This window comes from Manis javanica, chromosome 14 (assembly GCF_040802235.1).
Source record: "Manis javanica isolate MJ-LG chromosome 14, MJ_LKY, whole genome shotgun sequence".
NCBI lineage: Eukaryota > Metazoa > Chordata > Mammalia > Pholidota > Manidae > Manis > Manis javanica.
Window position 1 is genome coordinate 4,464,805 of NC_133169.1, and position 20,824 is coordinate 4,485,628.

At 42.5% G+C, this 20,824-nt stretch overlaps 1 long non-coding RNA gene across 1 annotated transcript; it reads right to left on the reverse strand.

Annotated features, from left to right (window-relative positions):
* Nucleotides 1-6,390: 6,390 nt before the first annotated feature.
* LOC108385241 (uncharacterized) lies at nucleotides 6,391-16,764 on the reverse strand. Its single transcript, XR_001850238.3, has 3 exons — nucleotides 16,652-16,764; nucleotides 7,498-7,565; nucleotides 6,391-6,665 (listed from the first exon to the last, which is right to left on the reverse strand). It is a non-coding gene; the product is annotated as an uncharacterized lncRNA (long non-coding RNA).
* Nucleotides 16,765-20,824: the final 4,060 nt, after the last annotated feature.

The window sequence follows — 20,824 nt, forward strand, 5'->3', positions numbered from 1 at the left end:
TATTCCAATGGCTTTGCTAAATCACTTACGTAAGTGTCTCAGCATTTAATCCCCAATGTACAGGCTCCGGATAGACAATAAAAAGATACATAAGGAAGAGATAAGGCTGCTTATCAGTCTGCCAAGTTCCAAGGCTATCAGTCAGTATGACCGGACATCTGAGTATCTGAAAAATTAGTTGACCTTGATTGTTTATCTTAAATGGCCAGAAATCTTAAAATGAATGAAAAATTTACCTGATTTGGTCTAGGCAGAAACTGGTTCACGGAGGTAATATTGTTATCAAGTGACTTATTGTTCATTCAATACAACTGATTTTAATAATAATAGATCAAGTATTTGCTGTCAGATAAACAGGGTTCTAGAAATCATCGGCTTTGTGACGGTTCTCTGCATTTTCTTAAAAGTAAGTGGTATGTGATTAACTTTTACTGAGGATTCTTAGCGAATATCTGAGGTCATTTTACTGATACGAACAGCTGAAATTTTATTTTTACACCTTAAATAGGTAGTTAATACTGTCACTGTGGCATCATAATAAAATCTACTTGCATTTACGGGTACTTTGCATTTTATAACTCATCTCAAGAGTAGCCCTGAATCCTGAGAGGTAGAAATCGAGCGTCAAGAAATTGATGAGTCTTTCCTCTCTGAGGCCCTGCCCCTCTGACCGTGGTCTTATGATGGCTGGTACTATTTCTCTTGTGACCAGAAGAGTGGTGGTTATAGAAGAATATCAGCCAGGATTATAACCCAAAGTTCCAATTTGCTTTTCCAGACTATTCTACCCCAGGTAAGAATGGTCACAACTCTCAGTCAATTCAACTGTAGCCTCCAATTCATAGGTTTGGACCTCAGTAGTGTGATCACAAGAAATGGGAAATCTTAACTCTGATTCTGTGAAAGTACTATTTCCAATCTATAAATGAAAAAAAAATTTTGATTTGCTAGCTGATTCTAGAAATATCAGTCTGTGGCTAGCCAGCCCTGGACCAAATTTTAGAATCTTATTCTAATGGAGCTGAACAATTGCCCACCACAACTTCACACATGAAGACAGAAGGACTGTATTTCCAGAAGGTGTAATTGTCTTTTTAACCCCCTACTTTGATCTGTAAACCCAACATATAGGACGACTGAGCATTCTTCTCAGCCATCTAGCCCAGGGACTAATTTGCATAGTCCCGTATTAAACCAGGAGGTCACATGTCCCGGGAGCCTCTTTGGAAAGAGGCGTTGGCTTCCCAGGTCAGACTGTGTATGGAAGATTTTGGAAAAGCTTCAGGGGATGTTTCCTAACTAAGCCCGGATTCTTATATGAGGGATACAGTGCCCCTCGAGGAGGAGGTCTTGACGCCAGCAAAAGGGCGGCAGGGCAATCCAGAGCAGGGGGTATCCAGCTTAGGAAGACTTGTGGCAGGGGACACACGTTTAGTCCGTACACTTTGTGAGTCCATCCGCGGGACGTGGGGCGGTGCCCTCGCTCTCTGGCTCTCGAGCACCCCCAGGTCTGCGGCAGCTGGAGCTGTAAGAGCAAAGCGTCTCCGTGTGAAACGTGCCGGCAGCCAAAACTGCCGCCTTGGACGGGAGGCAGCAGGCGGGGCCAGAGGTGGGAGGAAGCGCCCCTGGAGGCACAGGAAAGCAGCGGACGCAGGGCCCGGGGGACAGCGCGGGGCGGTCACTGCACGCAGGACGAGAGGAAGGTGGCCTCCTGGTGCCTCGGCAGGAAGTGTGACGCGAGTGGTGAGAGTGATATTAATTATAATATTAACAGTTTTTCTGCCAAGTGCTTTCCTGTAAGATTTCATTACATGATCGCATGGAAGGACTCTTTTGATCCTTTTTATGAGATTTTAAAAAAAGCGAAGGAAGTTGCAAGAGTTGCCTAAGACCAAACAGCTATGAAACTGGAGCTAAGACTTGGACTCAGTTCTGTCTTGAGCCAAAACCACTTCAATGTCACAAAGAGAAGAACCTGCTCCTTCAATGACTGGGCCCTCAGTGACTCAGTGATTAGTGGGGGGGGACACGTTCTCAATGGTACCATCTTGCTAAGAGCGGTCAGTCCTGGGAGATGATGGGCCACGGCAATGATGTTGGCAATTTCTGGCAGAAGCATTGTTCTAGGAACGGAGCAGGGATGTAAGAAGACGGGGCAGGGTAGCAGCGTGGCCCCTGGTAACTGAAGCGGAAACCGAACTCGGTGATGGCCCGTGTGTTCCCCTGCTCGTCTGTGAGCAGTGGGAGGACAGGAGTCATGTCTTATGAATTTCTGTACTCCCAGCACCTAAGACAGTATCTGGTACATTCAAGGTGGCAAACAATTTCTTCTTAAATGGTTGAATTCAAGGTAGTTGTCCAAGACCCAAGGTAGCGGAAGAGTAGTGGTCCCGCCCGAATGGACAAGATCGGATGCAGAGTGGCTGCACCACAAAGGGTCGAGTCTAGTTCACTTCAGCAGGTCCTTTGGACCCACAGGAAATGGAGAACGTTGCTGGGGGTTCCCCTTACATAAAAAGAAAAGGCAGATGATGGCTCGTGTAACTTTTATTTTGAGGGAATATGATGTGATAGGGTTAGGCAGTATTAATTATTAGGAACTTACTGTGTGTCAATCACTGTGCTGAGGACTGAAGCAACCAAGTCTCCCAAAGTCATTCCCCATAAGGAACTTAGCAGGTGGTTTTGGGCAACTAATTAATTAAAATGCAATACAATGGGCACATTGGCAGAAGTAGGGGTGCAATAGGACTGAATAGTAGAAACCTCTCTCCCAGGATGCAGAGGTTCAAGGAAGTGGAATAATGCATTCATTTGGATGGAACCTGAGTTGGAATTCTCACCCTGTCATTTTGTAGTGGTGAGGCATTAGGGAATTAGCTTAATATATCAGCACTTCAGTGTCACCATCTTTAAAACAGGGAAAATGAAAATTAAATATTCACACTTATTCAATGATTAAAAAATGCTCAAGAAAATGTTCATCCATCCTCTTTACTTTTCTTGTGGTAATACTAACATGGAGTAGGCTATGCTGGCACATAGTATGCATTCCATAAACATATCTTAAATTGGTCTGATTCTCAACAAAACCACGTAACAGCAAGTTTTGTCAACTTTTCCACCTTTTCTTGGATATTTGTATTTTTAGCATCATTTAGAGTCTATATCCATGAGATCATCTCACACAGTGGTAGCACCCCCACAATACTTCTTGTCAATCAAAAAATACTCAACTCTTACGGGAATGCAAGATATCTTTGAGTATTTAGATAATGTCTAGCATATGCAGCTAATTTATGGATTCTCTACTTTTTGGAGTGGTTGTCCAGATTCTAGAAAAATTTACTTCTCTTGGGCATGTGTTCAGGGTCTGAGAATACTCGATGGGGAGGTGGAGGGTTTTACCTGCAGAAGACAATGCTTCTTGTTTGGGTCCCTTAGAACCTCTCATAAAGTGAAGTCAGACTGGAAAATTTCACAGAGATGCTAACAGGAGTGTCCTAAGAGTGATTACAATGACTGTATGTCCTTAATCCAGAAATGTGCACAGATTTGGAAGGCATACAACTAGCGTGGTGGCCAAGCAGGCTGGAATCCAGCCCTGTGCGTCACTGTGGAGACTTGGCATAAAAATCCCAGGTCTATACACAGACCCAACAAGACTGCATCCCTGTTGACCTGTGCACAGCAGCAATGGCAGGAAGGCAAAGAGTAACACTTCAGCAGTAAAAACTCCAGGAGATCATGAAACTGAGTATCTACTCACCACACTCCCTGCTTCCTGGAAGAGACCTCGGGGCCTTGTGTGAATGGAGGCAGACCATCTTCCGAACTGCAATTCTAAAAACACTTAGCAATTCCCGTTACTTTAGGAGGGAAAATAATCCTGGGGGCATTTGAAGATAGTTGGCACAGAACTTGAAGTGTGCCAGTGCCCTATGAATTTTTTTCTTGTTTTGTACCTCTAGGGCTCTTTTGCATAGAATGTGTCATTCACTTCCAAAGGGAGAGAAAAGCTAGGAATCATGCAGACCGTCCTCACGGACCAGCGTAAGGATAATAAAAAGGAGCCAGGCAAACAATGGCGAAGAGGGCAGTGGGGGCTTAAGTCTGGCTTGGAAGCTCTTTTTGAAGGGCTGTGAAAATGTTGGTGGGTGAGTGGGAGGCAATGATTTCTAAAAGGCTTTATTCATCCCTCCAATTATGACCAATGCAAGACCTTTGGTCCAAGTACATTGTCCTGAATTGACTTTGTTCCTCTTCCTGGGACACACACACACTCTTAAATTCCCGGTTACAGTTTGGAAATGCATACAGTTGTACAAAGCTGTATATTCTCCCATTTTTATGTAACGATCCCACCCTTTATAATTATAAAATGGGGCAGATACCACTTCCCTCATTTTACAGAAGCAGAAATGGATGTTAAGGGATATTAGAACAGTGGTGGGATTGCGGTTAGAAACCAAAGATTCCTGATTACCAGGGTTTTCCCAGTAAACTATGCTGCCCCCCTGGTCCTGGCTGTTGCTGAATTTCAATCCGAAGCTGATTTCCCATTACTGACTCATGACAGGAGGCTGTGTCATTAGCAGATGCACCTGATGAAATGTGTCTTTCTCTTCTCTCCTGAATCATGGAGAAGGCATTCATGCTGGCCGCAGTCATGGTCCCCCATCTATAAAACAGGGGGATCAGGCAAAGAATGAGGGAGAGTTATATCTGCTCTTTTCTTCTCTAGATGACTGTGACTACACACACGCAAGAAATAACCACTACCGGGTAAGCAATTTGGCCTCTGAAGACAAAAATATATATATATGTGTCATACAAATCTAAAGCAATATCATTTTTACCACTTGGATTAATTGGGTCTTAACACAATATAACCATCAAGACATTATCTAGGGATATTTTAATTATCTATTTTGAGGCAAAAATATGTCAGGTGTGCAGAAATCTAATGGGATGCTGGGTAAACCCAATGCATGCGGACCTGCTCTAATAGTTCAGCCGCCTGAGTTTTGTCTTTCGTCTTCTATTTCTGTTTCAGCTCCTATAATGATAAACAGGATAATCTTATTAGGTATCTTGGCATATGTTACTGTGGTATAGCAAGTTACAGAAATCTCTTTATTAAAATTCACTGTTTTTAAGCTGTCAATCTCTGCTTGGTTCAGGTCTCATCCTAGAGGAACGCTCAGCCCCCACTGGCTGCCAAGCACTTTCTCCATAGCAGTGGGTCTATCAGGCATCACGTCAGCCCACCTGCCTCAGCAAGCAGAGGGGCTTCAGGAGGTTGCCTGGCTTTGAATCCCAGCTGCAGCCTTATATTCTGCACAGGATGATTGTATTCCTGGTTTGCCTGGACAATCCCAGCTTTAGTCTCTTGTGTCAGTGTGATTATTAAATAGCTCCACCTTTCACTCTCAAAGGGTCCCCCGCCGCCACCCTATATATGTGGCACCACAGACAAATCGCAAGCTCTTTAATCCTTATCTATTTTCAGGAAAAGTTTTTGAATGGCTCCTAGCACAAAGCAGAAATACTAACCAGAATGTTACGTCTGTGGGCCTGTGGAGGGGATGAACTAGTTCTGTCTCTTTTCAGTGGCTGTCCTGCAGAACAGCTGCTTGCCATGGCCTTTCTAAGACCCCCAGCCGACTCTCCATCCATCTCTGGTGTGGGCTGGTCGGGCACCTGGAGTTTTCCTACCTGCCATGTCTCGTTCCCGGTGGAGAAGACTTCCTCTGGCCCAGACGGACACCTGGGCGCTAAGCATCGTCTCCTGGGCTGGGCCTGATCTCGCTCTTCTCTGCATAGCTGGGCTCTGCCTCTACTTGGAAGTCTTGGGATTGCACCCTGGATGCCCACTTCTCTTCCCATTGCTTGGGTGACATAGGGTGAGTGGAGCGGAAGAGGTATATACGCAGTCAAACAGCTGGTGAGGAAGAAGGGCGAGCTGTGGGGAGAATGGGAAGAGCCAGCCGGCCAGCCGAAGACAAAGCCGTTTAATGAGAATGGAAGTCAACTGTCAGGTACAGACATCGAGTGCCAAGGGTGAAGGCAGAACCCAGGTCAACATGGAGAGCTGGGAACCTGCAGTCTGACAGATGCCAAGTTCAGAGGACAAGCAGACAGTGCAAATGAGAAAGGCCTGGCCTCTGGCAAACAACCCCAGACGGGTGGCGGACACCCTTCCCACTCAAAGGGTTGCCTTCCTGGACATGAGGGCCTTCTTGGAACTGGGCTGCAGCTGCCACAACCTCATAAATCAATTCTTGATGTATGATGTGTGACTCCTCTGGCCCATGGCTTGTCCTGAAATCCCACTAAGTCTCTTCCCAGAACTCAGTCTGCCTTTGTTCTCTGAACCATGTGCCCCACTCTAACTTGATCTCTCCTGGGAAGTGAAGTGGTCACCAATGACAGATAAGAACCCCATCCCCAGGGCAGGCTTGTAAGAATCCAACGGGCAGCACCAGGACAGGATTTAAAGCCCCACACTGCAATCCAGAGAATGGGTGATTCCATACCTAGCCAACATTTTGCGCACTGTTACCTGTATTCACTGTGTTTTCTGATCGTCTGTCTTCTTGATGGTCTGTCACTGGAAGGCTTGGTGACCCTGGGGGGACTGCCCCTCCCAGGGTCAGCTAATCCTGGAGACAGTGAAGAACTAATTTGCAAACATGCCTTGAATATACAAACCAACCGATTCTGAGCCCATGCCCCTCACCCCCTACCTCTGGAACTCTATGCCCAGGCCCTAATCACCCAGGGCCAGGTAGTGGATGAATAGGGACCCTTACAGCCCAGCACCCAGCGGAATTATTCACACTAGCTTGCTTCCCCTGCCTCCCCCTTCCTTCCCTTGAGAAATACAATCTAGACTCTTGCCTGTAGTTCTTCTCTTTCTCTTCCTGCTCATTTTGCTGTGGATTTCATGCCAAGCCATGACTTCTGTTTCTAGGGAACTATGGGTATAATAAAAAGCTCTTCCTTTCTCATGCTAATTTTCATGCCTTCGTGTCTTACATACCTGATGAACGCAAATCCTGGTACTATGAAAACCCCTCTGTCAGGGCACTGGTATTATTGTCATACATGTCTATTTTAGAGGCAGAGACCAAGCTTTGTTCTTCTCGGTATCTGCTATTTCTCATAACAAACCACTTTAAATACCACAGATATATTTTTTAAGTAACTAGAATCTTAGGGATGGAAGGTTTACCTATACGGAGGGGGAACTAGAACCTGGGTCAGTTTTGGCAAGAATGATACCTGGTCTTGGTTGAGGCAACTTAGACTTCAGCTAGTAAACGATTTCCCACAAGATCAACAACACTTGATGCTACAAGCAGATATCCTCCCTTGTGTTTCCCAACTACCCGTTTTTTATTTCCTTAAGAGTTTGTCCCAGAATTTCAGAGGCTTCAGCAGACAACACAGAGTGAGTATTCTGTAAAGTCAGAGAAACAGCCAGAGACTCACCACTGCTTTGAACATTTCAGGCTGGTGTAGAGACGGAGGAGGGACTGTTCCAAGCACTCAAATTCTACCTAATTAGCGTAAACATAATTTCTTGCGTCACCGTAATTGTAGACATCAGTTGTTGTTTCTTGGTGCGTTTATTAGCTTCCCCAAGTGTCAGGGCACCTGGACTGTCCATGGCCTACCACCCAGGGATCTACAGTCACTTCCCAGTATTTGTGGTCATTATGTTCTACGAAGTTGCTGTGGACATTTAACTAGTAGACTGAGAATCATAGCTCCTAGGAGAAATACAGGGCGATGTTCCTGAGAACCTCTGTCCACAACATTTTCATCAGCGTATCCATACCTCACCTGTTTTTCTGTTTAAAGATAGGTGATTCATGTATATTGTTGATTCATTAGCACTGAACTCACAGCCAGTAGCACTGTATAACTCACGCCTGAATGAAACTTCTGTGACACACGTATTTTCTCTGTCCAGGGTGTACACTCGAGAACACCAGACTGCACCTCAGCACCATGCCTGGGAGATCATTTGAACAGCTAAATCACCCAAAATAGCACAAAAATGAGAACAAATGTGGGCACTAAATAGACCTCAGAGGGACACTTGTTTTCAGTATGACAGCTGAAACAATAAGCAGCGTACCGCCTTGCTCACCCTCAGCTGGGAACGGACACACTGGGTGACTCAAATTTTTCAAAGCTCTGACCACGTCTGTGAAGAACTGAAAGCCCTGTGTGTGTTGCTTTTGGGATTACAAGCAAATTTTAATGAACAGGTGAATTCATAGACATGAAATCCATTGATAAGGAGATCCACACACTAGGGCATGTGGAAAAGTCCAGACTGCTCAAATGCTAGTTCAACATTAGATTCTCAGCCACGCCTACTATTCATAATTCACAATCGACTCTCTCTCTGCCTAGTTTCTGCCCCACTTGCCACTTTGACCTCCTAGAGTTCTGCTGGCTTCAGCCTTATTTCAAGCTTAAGAACACCGATGCAATGACTTATCTGGGCTCTAATGCACTGATTTTTCTTCTATGATTTTTCTTCTCTACTTTCTTCAGCACTACGTTTCCAAGCATTTGTGTTCTCCATTTGTATACTGAGGGCTCTCTCTTATTAACTCACTTCCATGGATGGTCTTGCAGATTTGCAGATCCTAATACCCTTAGAACTTGACACCTTCTCATGCTCCAGCTCCAGAGGTAGTTAATTGTATTTCTGGACTAATCACCTAAACTGCATTTTAGGATGTAATATTGAGGTACTGTTCAAATACCATAATCATAAGTTTAGTACAACAATCCACACAAGAGAATACGTTCTTCATGTGGTAGCTCATGAGTCAGCCAGATGGCAATGGGGGTTAATAGAGGAAGGCAGGCAGTTTGTTAATGGTAACTTGCTGCAAGGCTGGAATATGTAACCATTGCCTGAGTGCAGAGTTCCAGGGGTAGAATCAATAAAACTATTGGGAATGGCACACTCTGGGTGGAGAGAGTACATTATATTGTTATAGCAGAAGCCATGGAGGAATTGATAGAGGCAAGTATCTATAAACTGATGGGTGTTGCTTTAGGGTCTAATCATTATCTTGATCTTCTTATTGGTATGTGATCGTTATTCTGTCAGCTACATTTTATATTAGGAGAAGAATGTACTTTCTAAAGCTGGGAAGTCAATTGTGGCTCCTAGTCTGATATGATATGGTCTCATTACCATTTGATTGAAAGGTGGCCTGGAGATACTGTACAATTGTCCTTAGTTGCATAGGATTCCAGCAGAGAGGGCCGGGCATTACTTTACATTAGTGACCATCATGACCAGACTGACATTTTGGTTTTGCAAACATGATGTCAGTAATATAATTCATAGAGGGTGCTGTCTAAGCGTGCTGTCACATGGAGTGTATTAGTGGAGAATGTCTGTGTGCCCACGAAATTCCTATGTTGAAGCCCTAAACCTGAATGTGATGGCATTTTGAGGTGAGGCCTTTGAGAGATGGTTAGGTTTAGAGGAAGTCATGAGGATGAGGCGTCCTTGATGGGATTAGTGTCCTTATAATAGAGAGACCAGAGCTCTGCCTTTCTCTACTTTTAGGACGTAGAAGGTGGCTGCCTGCAAGCCAGGAAAAGGGTCTCATCAGGAACTGAGTTGCCAGCTCCTTGGTCTTGGACTTCTAGCTCTCAGAACCATGGGAAATAAGCGTCTGTGGTTTCAGTCACCAAGAGGTAGCTAGGTAGCTCAAGCAAATGACCTTGCTTTTTTGTCTTTTGCTACAGCAGTAAAGAAGCACCTGGATTTGTAATCAATCTGTCTCATTTCAAATCCCAGTCCTGCCTTTTATTAATGGTATGACTTGGGAAATTTGTGCCTCAGTTTCCTCAGCGGCTTAGATTTACTCAGTAGTCAAGTGGAACCAAGATGTGCCTCACGTGCGGTGATTAAGAAGACAAAGCGATACGAAACAAAGAAAAGTAGAGTTGTAGTGAATGGCATATATTAAGCTTCAAATATATGGCAGCTATTATTTTTGGTGCCATTATAAGATTTGATGTCTTTATTGCCCCAAATGATACCAACTGATCTTGTCAAGTCTTTATGGAAAGGCCTACTTTTCCCCAGATGCAATTAGTTCTCCTCAGCTTTAGTCAAACTCTATGGGAAGCAGGAAGATAAAATATGACCTTTAAATATGCTTAGGGGATGGTTCCCAGAAAGAAATGGCATACATCTGCCCCTAAGATGCACTGTCTTGGGCATAATGAGTATGTTAGGATGTGGTTGACATGTTGTGACTTTTTACTGATCAATAGAATGGGTAATCCTTTTAAAGATTGGTTAAGGGAACTGTCATAAGAACAAAAAATTCATTCTAGTTATGGGACATATAATGAAACTGGGCATTTAATTAATCTTAGAATATATAGGAAAGTGATGATCTATAGCAACTTTTGACCAACAAACATTTTCTGCAAAGGATCAGATAATAAATTGGGTCTGTGGGCTCCAGCCCTAGGGGTCCACAACAACTGGTCACCTCTGCTGTTGGAGTATGAAAGTGACCACAGATAATACATAACTTAAGGGAATGGCTTTATTCCAATCAAATTTTGTTTCTAAAATAGGTGACAGGTTTTATTTGGCCCATGGGCCATAATTTGCCAAGCCCAGATATACAGAAACTAAACCTCTGTAATTGTAAATTTACATCTAAGCAATCATAATATACAAGACTAGAATATTCAAAACCAGGTTATTGGGTTGAGTTGGGTCTTACAAGAAGAAAAAACCCACCCAAATCATTATTCAAGTAAATAACCACCTTTATTGGCTATAGCAGTTTCTCATTCTTTCCTTTTTCTCTCAATGTATCAATTATTTAAAAGATTTCATTATCTAAGAGAAAACCAATCCTTATTGACGTACTGTGTGAAAGGCATTGTGTTGGGTGCTGGAAATGGAAAAGTGAATTAGGGAAAATGGAATGTTTGATAAGCTTACAGTTTGTAAGTAAGAGAGATGCGTATGCAGATAACTGTAATCTGGTTCTATGCACTGTGCTAGAGGCGCCTGCTGAACACCCCGCCCTGCCAGCTCTATTGTCCAGTATGAAACTGTTTCCACTTCTTTTTCCTAAGTAGTTGCATAGATTCATTAGCTTGTGGGTAATCTTACATTTCCATGGATACATTATCCATAATAAAAACTTAAGTCAAGCTTTATTAATTGGATTGGCTTTGCTGATTCAATCTCTTGGGGCCTCCCAAATATCTTGGGAGAGACCATAAATTTGGGGGATAAAAACACAAATTTGGGGGGAGAAGCAAAATTGAAAAATTGAAATACCCTTTAGGCATTTCTGTTCTTTTATATTGAACAAATTAGGAGACAGATATCACGAGCTCGCAAGGCAGTAGTTGATCATTTTTTATTTGCAAAATAATGCAATTATAAACAAAATTATCCAGTGCTTTCATCACTGCATAAAACAAATACTGTTTTAGCAGCAAAATTATCAGGAAATATTGTTAAATATCTGGTATAATATAAACTGGAATATTAATATATGGTCCTTTTTTTCTGTCATGCATCATAAGCAGGTAAAAACTCCATCACAGATAGGCAGAGACATACCTCAGAGATATCGTGGGCTCAGTTCTAGACCATTGCAAAATAAAACAAAAAGTGCAGTAAGGCAAATGAATTTTTTTCCCTGTGCAAATACACTTATATTTAACCTGTACTGTGGTGTGTTAAGTGCAAGAGCATTGTGTCTTAAAAACAACATAATACCTTAATTTTAAAAAGTACTTTCTTGTTAAAAAGTGCTCACCATCATCTGAGCTTTCAGTGAGTCCTAATCTTTTTGCTGGTGGAGGGTCCCGCCTCCGTACTGACGGCTGCTGACTGATCGGGGTGGTGGTTATTGAGGGTTTTGGTGGCTGTGGCAATTTCTTTAAGTAACACAGGAATGAAGTTCACTGTGTGCACTGTCTCTTCCTTTCATAAATCATAAATCACTGGCCAGAGGCATCCTCCCCTCATGATGGGTTCAATTTAGTCAAAATTATCTCAGTTCATCAGAAGGGTCTAAAAACACTGGACTTCAAAATGGAAGTGTCCACGATCCCTAGCTTTTTCCTTCTACTGGTTCCCTAACTCCTATATGAAACCCAATCGTCTCCTTTCCAGAGAAAGCATGCCCCAAAGGACAGTGTTTCTTAAGGCACAAACGGTTTCCTTACCCCTTCAGCACAGCAATGATAGCCAAATTAACTTACATTTGCATGATGAAGAGGAGAAATTCATACTTGACATGGAACAACAAGATTTGCCTTGAGGTGATTTTCTGCCTTATCTAGACAGAGGGGTACCAGATGGCCTTTCAGTAACACCTGTGTCATGCTGGTTCCAGTTAACCTCAACCCTTGGTAAGGTGGTATATTATTCAGCTAGCATGACAGCCAGTTACTCAGCTTCTCATTTAAGGATACATTTCTTAATGAGTGTATCTAATTGTCATTTCACTCGACTGTACCTTAATATTTTTAAACGTGGCTCTGGCTGCATTAAAATGATTGCCTACAAGCTGAGAGAGTCACCGATAACCACGCTTGATACCACCTTTTGAAAGTGCTTTGAAATCTTCAGTTTGACAGGATAAGACATCCAAATGATTGTTTCTTTTACAGTTAAAAAAAAAATCTCCTCCACATTCCATTCATTTTTTATTTAATTGACAAGATAAAGAGCAAATGTGTCTGTGGTCAGTGAAGACTTCTCTGTGGAATTTGAACAGTATGTAGGTTGCGACCGATGTACCCTTCTCTCGCTATGAATTCCATTAACTTTCCAGGCATCAGTATTTCTCCATTCCTTCCTAGCTTCTTAGGACATTACAATAAGAAAGAAAAAGTGGGGAGGATGTGAAAACCATCGACTCCATGGCCCACAAAACTAAAGTCTGCCTACTTCATAGGATGAAAGAGAAGGAAATAAATAAAATCTCCCTAAAAGTTAAAGCAGTGATCAGAGAGCAGCTGTTCAGAAGAAAGAGATAAAAAGGAAGCCGGGGAAAGGCCACAGGGAAGCGAGTCTAGGCACCGGCAGAGGGCTGTGAAGTCTTGCAGTGATTGTCTCAAAGAGCTTGACATTAAAGGAAGCTTTGAAAACACCTCAAAGAATGAAAAGGGCTAGTTAAGCGCGGATTACTTTATCTTGAGGAAGGACATGTTTTATTTATGTCTATATGAACAGAAATACAAAGTTCTATCATTCTCCTTGTTTCTCCTTCTTGCTAGAAATAGGGCTGTTCTGTGAAGAGGGTCCCCTGGCTTGGCTTGAGCCGATCGGATGGGATGACCCTGATTTAGTTGAAAGGAATTCTTGAAGCATAAAGCAAGAAAGGTGGCATTCGGGGTGCTCTGAAATGTGCGGCAGTGAATCAATCCATTGTGCTAGAGACTGTGGAGGTCGGGGAGACGATACAGGTAAGCAAAGGAAATGATCCGTGTGACCTGAATTTGCAGCAGAAAGTGGGAGAATTGGGAAGAAAGTAGGACTGGGAGCAACTATGACACTGTGTTCCCCTCTCCCAACTTAATTATTTAAGACCTCTTGCTTACTTCCAAAGAGTGCGGTCTTGTGCTGCTAATACAGTCCCTGAGTGGACCTGTCCTCTGGGTTCTTCCTGCTGTATTGCGGGATGGATTAGCTCCTGGCCCTGAAGTACACCTTGCCTGGCTCCCCATCCTCTGACACAAGTCTGCAGAAACAGTGGTGTGTATGTGTGAACTTCCTCTACTGTAGCCTAACAGCTCCAGCCAATCACATTTTTTTTTAACCAAAGGTCTCTTTTTCCCGAAATGGCAACTGGTGCCGGCACGTATTTTACCTCAACAGTTCTCACAGAGTCCATGCCATGAATTAATTACTACCCCTCCCCCACCACTACCGCCACCACCTGTAATAATTCTTCTTTTCTGCTGGCAACCATTACAATTAGCTGACTTTTAGCAGCACTTGCTGCGTGTCAAGCGCTATCTTGAACCCCCTCTGTACATTGTTTAAGCCCAGATTTTCAGTAACCCCCTCCAATGTCCAAATCCACATAACCAGAACCCTCAGAGCAAGGATGCAAACGTTGTCCTGGCCTTCCGCTGTAGCATTCTGCTGTGGTGTGACACCGTGGTGTCTGGCCCCTCTGTTGGTACTGCCTGACCTTGATCTCCTAAACCAGCCCTCCTGCATGGCTTCCACTGGCCACAGATTGTCCTCTCTGGCAGACACCTTCTGACATCTGTCTCCTTTATAACATCCTTTACAATAAAATGTGAAATGTAAGTAAACACTTCCCTGAGCTTTGTGAGATGTTCTAACAAAGTCTCAAACCCAAGGAAAGGGTCATGGGAACTTCTGGGTCAGGAGCACAAGTGACAGCCTGGACTTGAAATTGGGGTCTGAGGTGCACAGCATTGTGGGTCTGAGCCTCCAGCCTGTGGGACTGGTGCTATCTCCATGCAAATAATGTCAGAACCAAGTTAAATTTGTAGGATACCCTGTCAGTGTTCACTGAGAATGGAAGAATTGCCTGGTGGCTGTGGGAAAAATTTCAGAGTGACGTGGTGCACGTCTCCATTCATCCCTGTAGCGCTGATCTGCCACGTGCTTCCCATCCCTGTTTGTGAGCCACCAACCACAATGTGCACAAGATCTGGAGTACGTACCCAGCGTTGGGACTGATGTAACCACAGTAAGTCTTCTTTCGTACCAACATGACACAGGTAACTACCAACCCTCCCTGCTTCCCTTATTTCATCCTTTATCTTTACCTTCTCTCCATCTCTTTTCTATGTTTCCTCTTTCCTTCCCTTATTTTATTATTTCCATCCTGGTTGCATCCAAGACTTTTATTAAAATGTATTAGGATGAAAGGAAGACCCAGTACAATGATATGTTTATTTAAATAAACCATGCCCTGTCTTTGTAACAAAGATCCCCACTCTCAGAACTTTACTGCAGGAAGGAGGTACCTCACCTTCCGGGAGCCCTGGGGGTGGGGCTTTGAGCCCTGCCTCAGTGGCTGAAAGATGGGTCTTTTGACATCTGTGCAATGCTGCCAGTTCCCATGAAGGTCTCACAGTAAAGGATGAAATAAACATTGGTGGTTACCTATGTCATGTTGGTACGAAAGACTTACTGTGGTTACATCAGTCCCAACGCTGGGTATGTACTCCAGATCTTGCGCACACTGTGGCTTGTGGCTCACAAACAGGGACGGGAAGGATATGATAACGAAACAGGTGAATAGCTGCATGAAGAGGTACCTAGGGTGAGGTCTGGAAGGGTCCCAAGCACAGGAGCGTCAGTCCCCAAGAACTGGATGGAGCAAACCACTCTCTGGGTGTGCGATGTGTTCATCTGCTCAGAAGCTCAGCAGACCTCATGTTCAGACTTTCATAGAGCTTAATCTGTAGCCCTCTTCCCCCTTCCCCATCCAGCGGTCCCTGGGTTGGAGTGAAGGTCCCAGCCCGCTCATCACTAGGTCTTTCTGGGGACCAGCCCCTCCTGAGGCTATGCAGGGACCCCAGACTAAGTCACTGGTTAGCTTAAACACAAGAGTGCTCACAAAGAGGCTTCTTTTGAATAACACAAGACACTCCTACACTCAGGAAATCCCCAGAGCTTTAGGAACTTTGTGCCAGAAGAGGGTCAAAGACCTAAAATATTTCTCCATATACACCAAGCCACCATTCCTAGAATATGCTCCTCTGGCTGTTGATTCTTGCTAGGAGCCATCACTCCCCTCCCCATTCCGCTAAGAAAATATTTTCTCCCTCTTATTTTTAACACAAATTTTACTTTCCCTTAATGCCCAGCTCAAATTCTATCCACATTATGATGTCTTTATAAACGATTTCAATACATGTTGCTCTTTCTCTACCATCTCAGATTTTGTCTATCCTTTATCATTTTGTCAATTAACAATATATGATATTGCTTCAGATTATCTCTATTCATCCAGACTGAAGTCCCTTGAGGACTGAGAAGGTATCTTCTTCGTTCATAGGGTTCTTACGCATAATGTAGGTGCTGGGTACCTCCTAGGTTTCCAAAATCATTATGGGGGACAGAGTCCCTATCTATCATTATTATATGATACTTTAACACATTCACATGTTCATTAAATAGTAGATAATATTCTATAATAGTGAGAAAACTTATTAGAAAATTCACAGGTCATAGTCCTAGAGACAAGATTTCTATTATTTTAAGAGAGATTGGGATTGCAACTTTCATTTTGTTGAAATATCAGCAATGGTACAGACCTTTGGGGTTTACAGCTCATTAGAGGCATTAACAGTGCCAAGAAGGCAGTCAACTTCAGTTTAAATAAACAAATCATTAGCGATGACAAAGGAAATTTAGAGAACAAATCTCTCATGATCTCTTCACTCCTTTGGACACCTCTCTGTTCTAGTCCCTGACGCGCACATACATTCATGCAGGGCCACTCACGACACTGTATCTATTCAGCACCCAACAGCACTGTATTCTAAAGGATGTCATTGTGGGTGCAGAGAGGCGTGGCTTTCTGAAACCTCCCTACAAAATCATCTTAGTGGAAGCAAAGCAAACCTCGTACGTAGCTCGGCTTCTTCATCTTGCTTGATCAGCTCTGCTATGGAAGCTGAGGTTTGGAGATCAGTGGAGTAGGAGAAAACCGAGACAGTGAAAAGAGGTGGCAGCCGGGAGCCGGGGGAGAATCTGGGGAAAAGGAGGGGACAGTAGGTTGGCGCTTAGCAGCCGAGCCAACGGGATGCGTGAGGGTGACAGGCTCGCAGGAGCCTCTGACAGACAATTCCACAGCTTCCTTTAACTTTAAAAGCAGAAAACGTCCGGCCACAGCGCTATTTCAATTTAAATGTGTGACTAGGAGGCATTATGTCCATATCATATTAATTGGGGAGGTGCTGTGTAAAGAAGAACTGAAAGAGTCCCGTTTTCTCTTCTTCTGCTCCTGGGTTTTTAAATCTATTTTTAGCTGTTGTCCTTTCAGCTCAGCCAGGAGCTGCCTTGAGCCTCAAGTCGATGGAAATGTACCGGGCTCGGAACTGAGCTGTAAAGAATGAAGGTGAAGCTTTGAGCTGCTAGATTCATGGCTGGGGTTTTTACACTCACATAAAATATGAATCTCAGTTGTATACAAAGCTGAACCCATCGTGACAAAAGGATCCCAGTCAAGCAGGCCTGTAAAATGAAATCCTCTCGGACTAATTTAAGAAGACCTGAGTGATATAAATTGTGGCCTGCTCACATGCAGGGGAAAAAAAATTCAGCCTGAATACATGCTTCTCTCTCGGTGCCGCTCGTAGCCCAGGTGTGTGAGCAATGGGAACAAAAACGAGACTGAAAAGTTAGATCCCTGTTCGTTTTCCAGAGAGCTCTGCAGCTCCCTGTATACTGGTCTTATGGGCCTAGTGAAACCCTCTTCAGTGAGAATTTAATACATAGATAAACTTTTCAATAAATAAATGGCTCTGAGTGGGCTGAAGTCTAATGCCTTTCAGTCCGGCATAGGCACTTCTCTGGAATTGGTATGCAGAGAAGGAAAATGCTCGTAAAACCGCTCCCGATAAAAGAATTAATTCATAGAGAACCCTGAGCCGGAACCTCTATCAGACTAAGATTTCTCTATTTCATTCGATGTTTCACTAACCATCTTATAGGTCTTTAGTTATCTTACTAAGGTACAAATGCTCAAGGTCCTCCTGACCTCAAGCAAGCATTTGAGTGGCTATTAGAGCAATTACATACAGTTGTACATAAAATGTTTCCATATCTGTTTAGGGGATTTCAGACAGTGGAAGAAGATGCGCCTCAAAAACAAAAGTGTGACCTTGAGGGTGTTTCATTTGGAGCAAGCCCTTATCTTCTCTAAGAAGTTAACTGGTTAGAGTTTGAGGAGAGAAAAGCATCATCTAAGCATACCAGGATAGATGATTTTCTCCTTTCTGTCCAATACAGAGAAGTGTATCTATGACTGCCACTTATTTTAAGTTTCTAGGGAAAGATAACATCCATCGAGTTATCCATTAAAAAACAAATATTTTCTGAGCATTAGTCAGAGCTCTGGGTGTTCGTAATATCCCAGGTCATGATCTCCACTTGATAAGTCAATCAACATACAGAGATGAGAGCATCGGCCTGCATATTTTATCAAAAATTAGGCTTTCACTTTCTAGTGACACACGTGAATCTTACAAGTAAAATATGATTTTTCTTCGATTTCAAAAACGGCAAAAACCTGTGACTCTGTGCAAACTGCTGTGGCTTATTTCTCCTAATGGTGGGTAATGGGCTCCCTTTCAACCTCACGTGATTAATGTTATAATTAATTATATAAGTGATTCATCATCACGATTAAAACACAAGTGTAAAAGGAAGTGTAATGTTCCAAGGAGCTGTTGTATGACACATTGAGGACTATAGTTTACATAAATGTAAGACAAATAATTATAAAACACAATACACAAATACTTGCTTGTGATTATTTTGCTAAGGAAACAATTACCAAGGGAAAATTTGAATCTCCAACGTATAGTCACAGTATTAAGTTGTAACAAAGATAGTTGAGTAAGCTAAATGAGAATTTTCAGAAACGATTTGCTACTGAGATGGGCCACATCGATTCAAGAAGATCATTCTGAATAGATCCTCTGAAATAGAAATGATACTTTTTTTCTCTTTAAGGGTCTCTCTTAAATGTCAAAAGTTCTGCTTTTTCTCGAGGGAGAGATTCTGTTGTTTACCATTTCTGTAAAAGAAAATTTTATTTCCTAATACACTGCATCAAAACTTAACTCTAGTGGTTGCTATTTTTGTAAGGCTATTCTAATAGGCCCTTTGACAAAAATGATGGGCCAGAGCTGTGTTTGAAGTTGAGGCTTGTCAGGCCCAGCAGGTTGCTATGGCTTCAGGGCAGAGCTGGCCTTATTCTGGGGCAGAAATAGGTGCCTGCCTACCACAGTGATCAAAGGCATACAAAAGTCTTGTAACCCAGAGCCCTCTCCCGTCAACCTAATATTACTACAGAGTTTGAGATCCTGGTGTTAATGATTTCTCTCTGTGCTTCAGCCAGGGATGGCAAGAGATTTCATTTCACTTTTCAGTCTTGGCGTGGCTGCGGGGCCTGCATCTTTCAGCTTAACCACTAAGAAGGTCATTGGAAAAGAGGACTAAGATTGTTGAGCAATGTTTGTCATGGGTCAGGCCTAGATTGTATCTGACAAACTTGTGGATTATTAATTTTCATAGAAAACAAATACTTCCTAGAGGGGTACTCTACCTGTCATTTTGTCTATGAGATCCTTTTTCTTGGGGTATGTAATAACATATGCACATGCATGCATACTTTCATATATGTTAACATACAAACGTGTAATTATAGATACTAAGAATATATACCTATATACCTATGTAATTATGTTTTTATTTATTTTGTAAGAGCAGATCTCAATGCGTTTTTATGGAGTGAACCTGCTAGTATAACCATCGCTCAGGTAATAGAATATTACCATATGACCAGCCCCTCAGAAACCTATCCCCTCCCTTCACAGTTATTATAGTCCCTCCACACTGACAGTGATATTTGATATTTAACTTCTAACACCATAGATGAGAATTGCCTGCTTTGAAATTTATACTAATGAAACCATACAGTATGTCTTCTTTTGTGTCTGGCTTCTTTAACACATTATTTTCTTTGTGAGGTGTGGTCATGCTATGGCATGTAGCAGCAGTTTATTTATAGTCACTGTTGTATAATATTCCATCTTCTAAATATACCGCCATGTGTTATCACATATTATTATAGGTTGTTTTTAGTTTGGGATTGTTACCACCAGTATGAACATTCTTATACATGGCTCTTGGAGCATATGTGCACAGCTTTCTGTAGAGCATATGCTTCAAAAGTGCAATTGTCCAGTCATAGAGGGTGCCTACATTCAGCTTTAATAAATGCTGCTAAGCAGTTTTCTTATTCTAAAGAATTCATGTGAAATAATACTGTCACCAGAAGTGTATAAGACTTTCAGATGCTCCGCACTTTGTACTGTCATTTTGTAAGATTTTGGTCATTCTAGTGCGTATGTAGTAGAATCTTACTCCGGTTTTACAAATCTGCATTTCTCTGAGGATTAATGACGGTGAGGACCTCTTCCCATACTTATTACCCCTTTGATTTCCTTGTTTTGTGAAGTATCTGTTCAAGTCTGTTGCCTATTTTCTCTTAGGTTGATTATCTTTTCCATATTGATTTAGGAATTTAAAAATATGTCCTAGATACAAGTCCTTTGTCAGATACATGCATTTCAAATACCTTCTCATGATATGTGTCTCCTTTTAAATTCTTTAATTCCACCATAAATTCCTTAATGGTATCTTGTGGAAAACGGAAATTGTAATGAAGCTCAATTTATCGACATTTATGTTATTGTTAATAATGTTTGTCCTGATTAAGTAAACTTTGCTTACATGAAGTCTTGAAGATGTTTATATTTAGATCTATATACCACCTAGAATTGATTGCTGTTATCTATAATGTGAGGCAGGGGAAAAGATATATACAATGACTATCCGATTCAGTGAATACTACTTATTGAAAATACTGTCCTTTTTATTGAATAGCAGTGGTATCTTTACCTTGAGTCACCGTATATATATTTGAGTGTCTTTCTGCTTTTTTTCTTATATTCTACTGGTCTATTAGTTTTGTACCAATACCACTCTATTTTATTGATGGCAGCT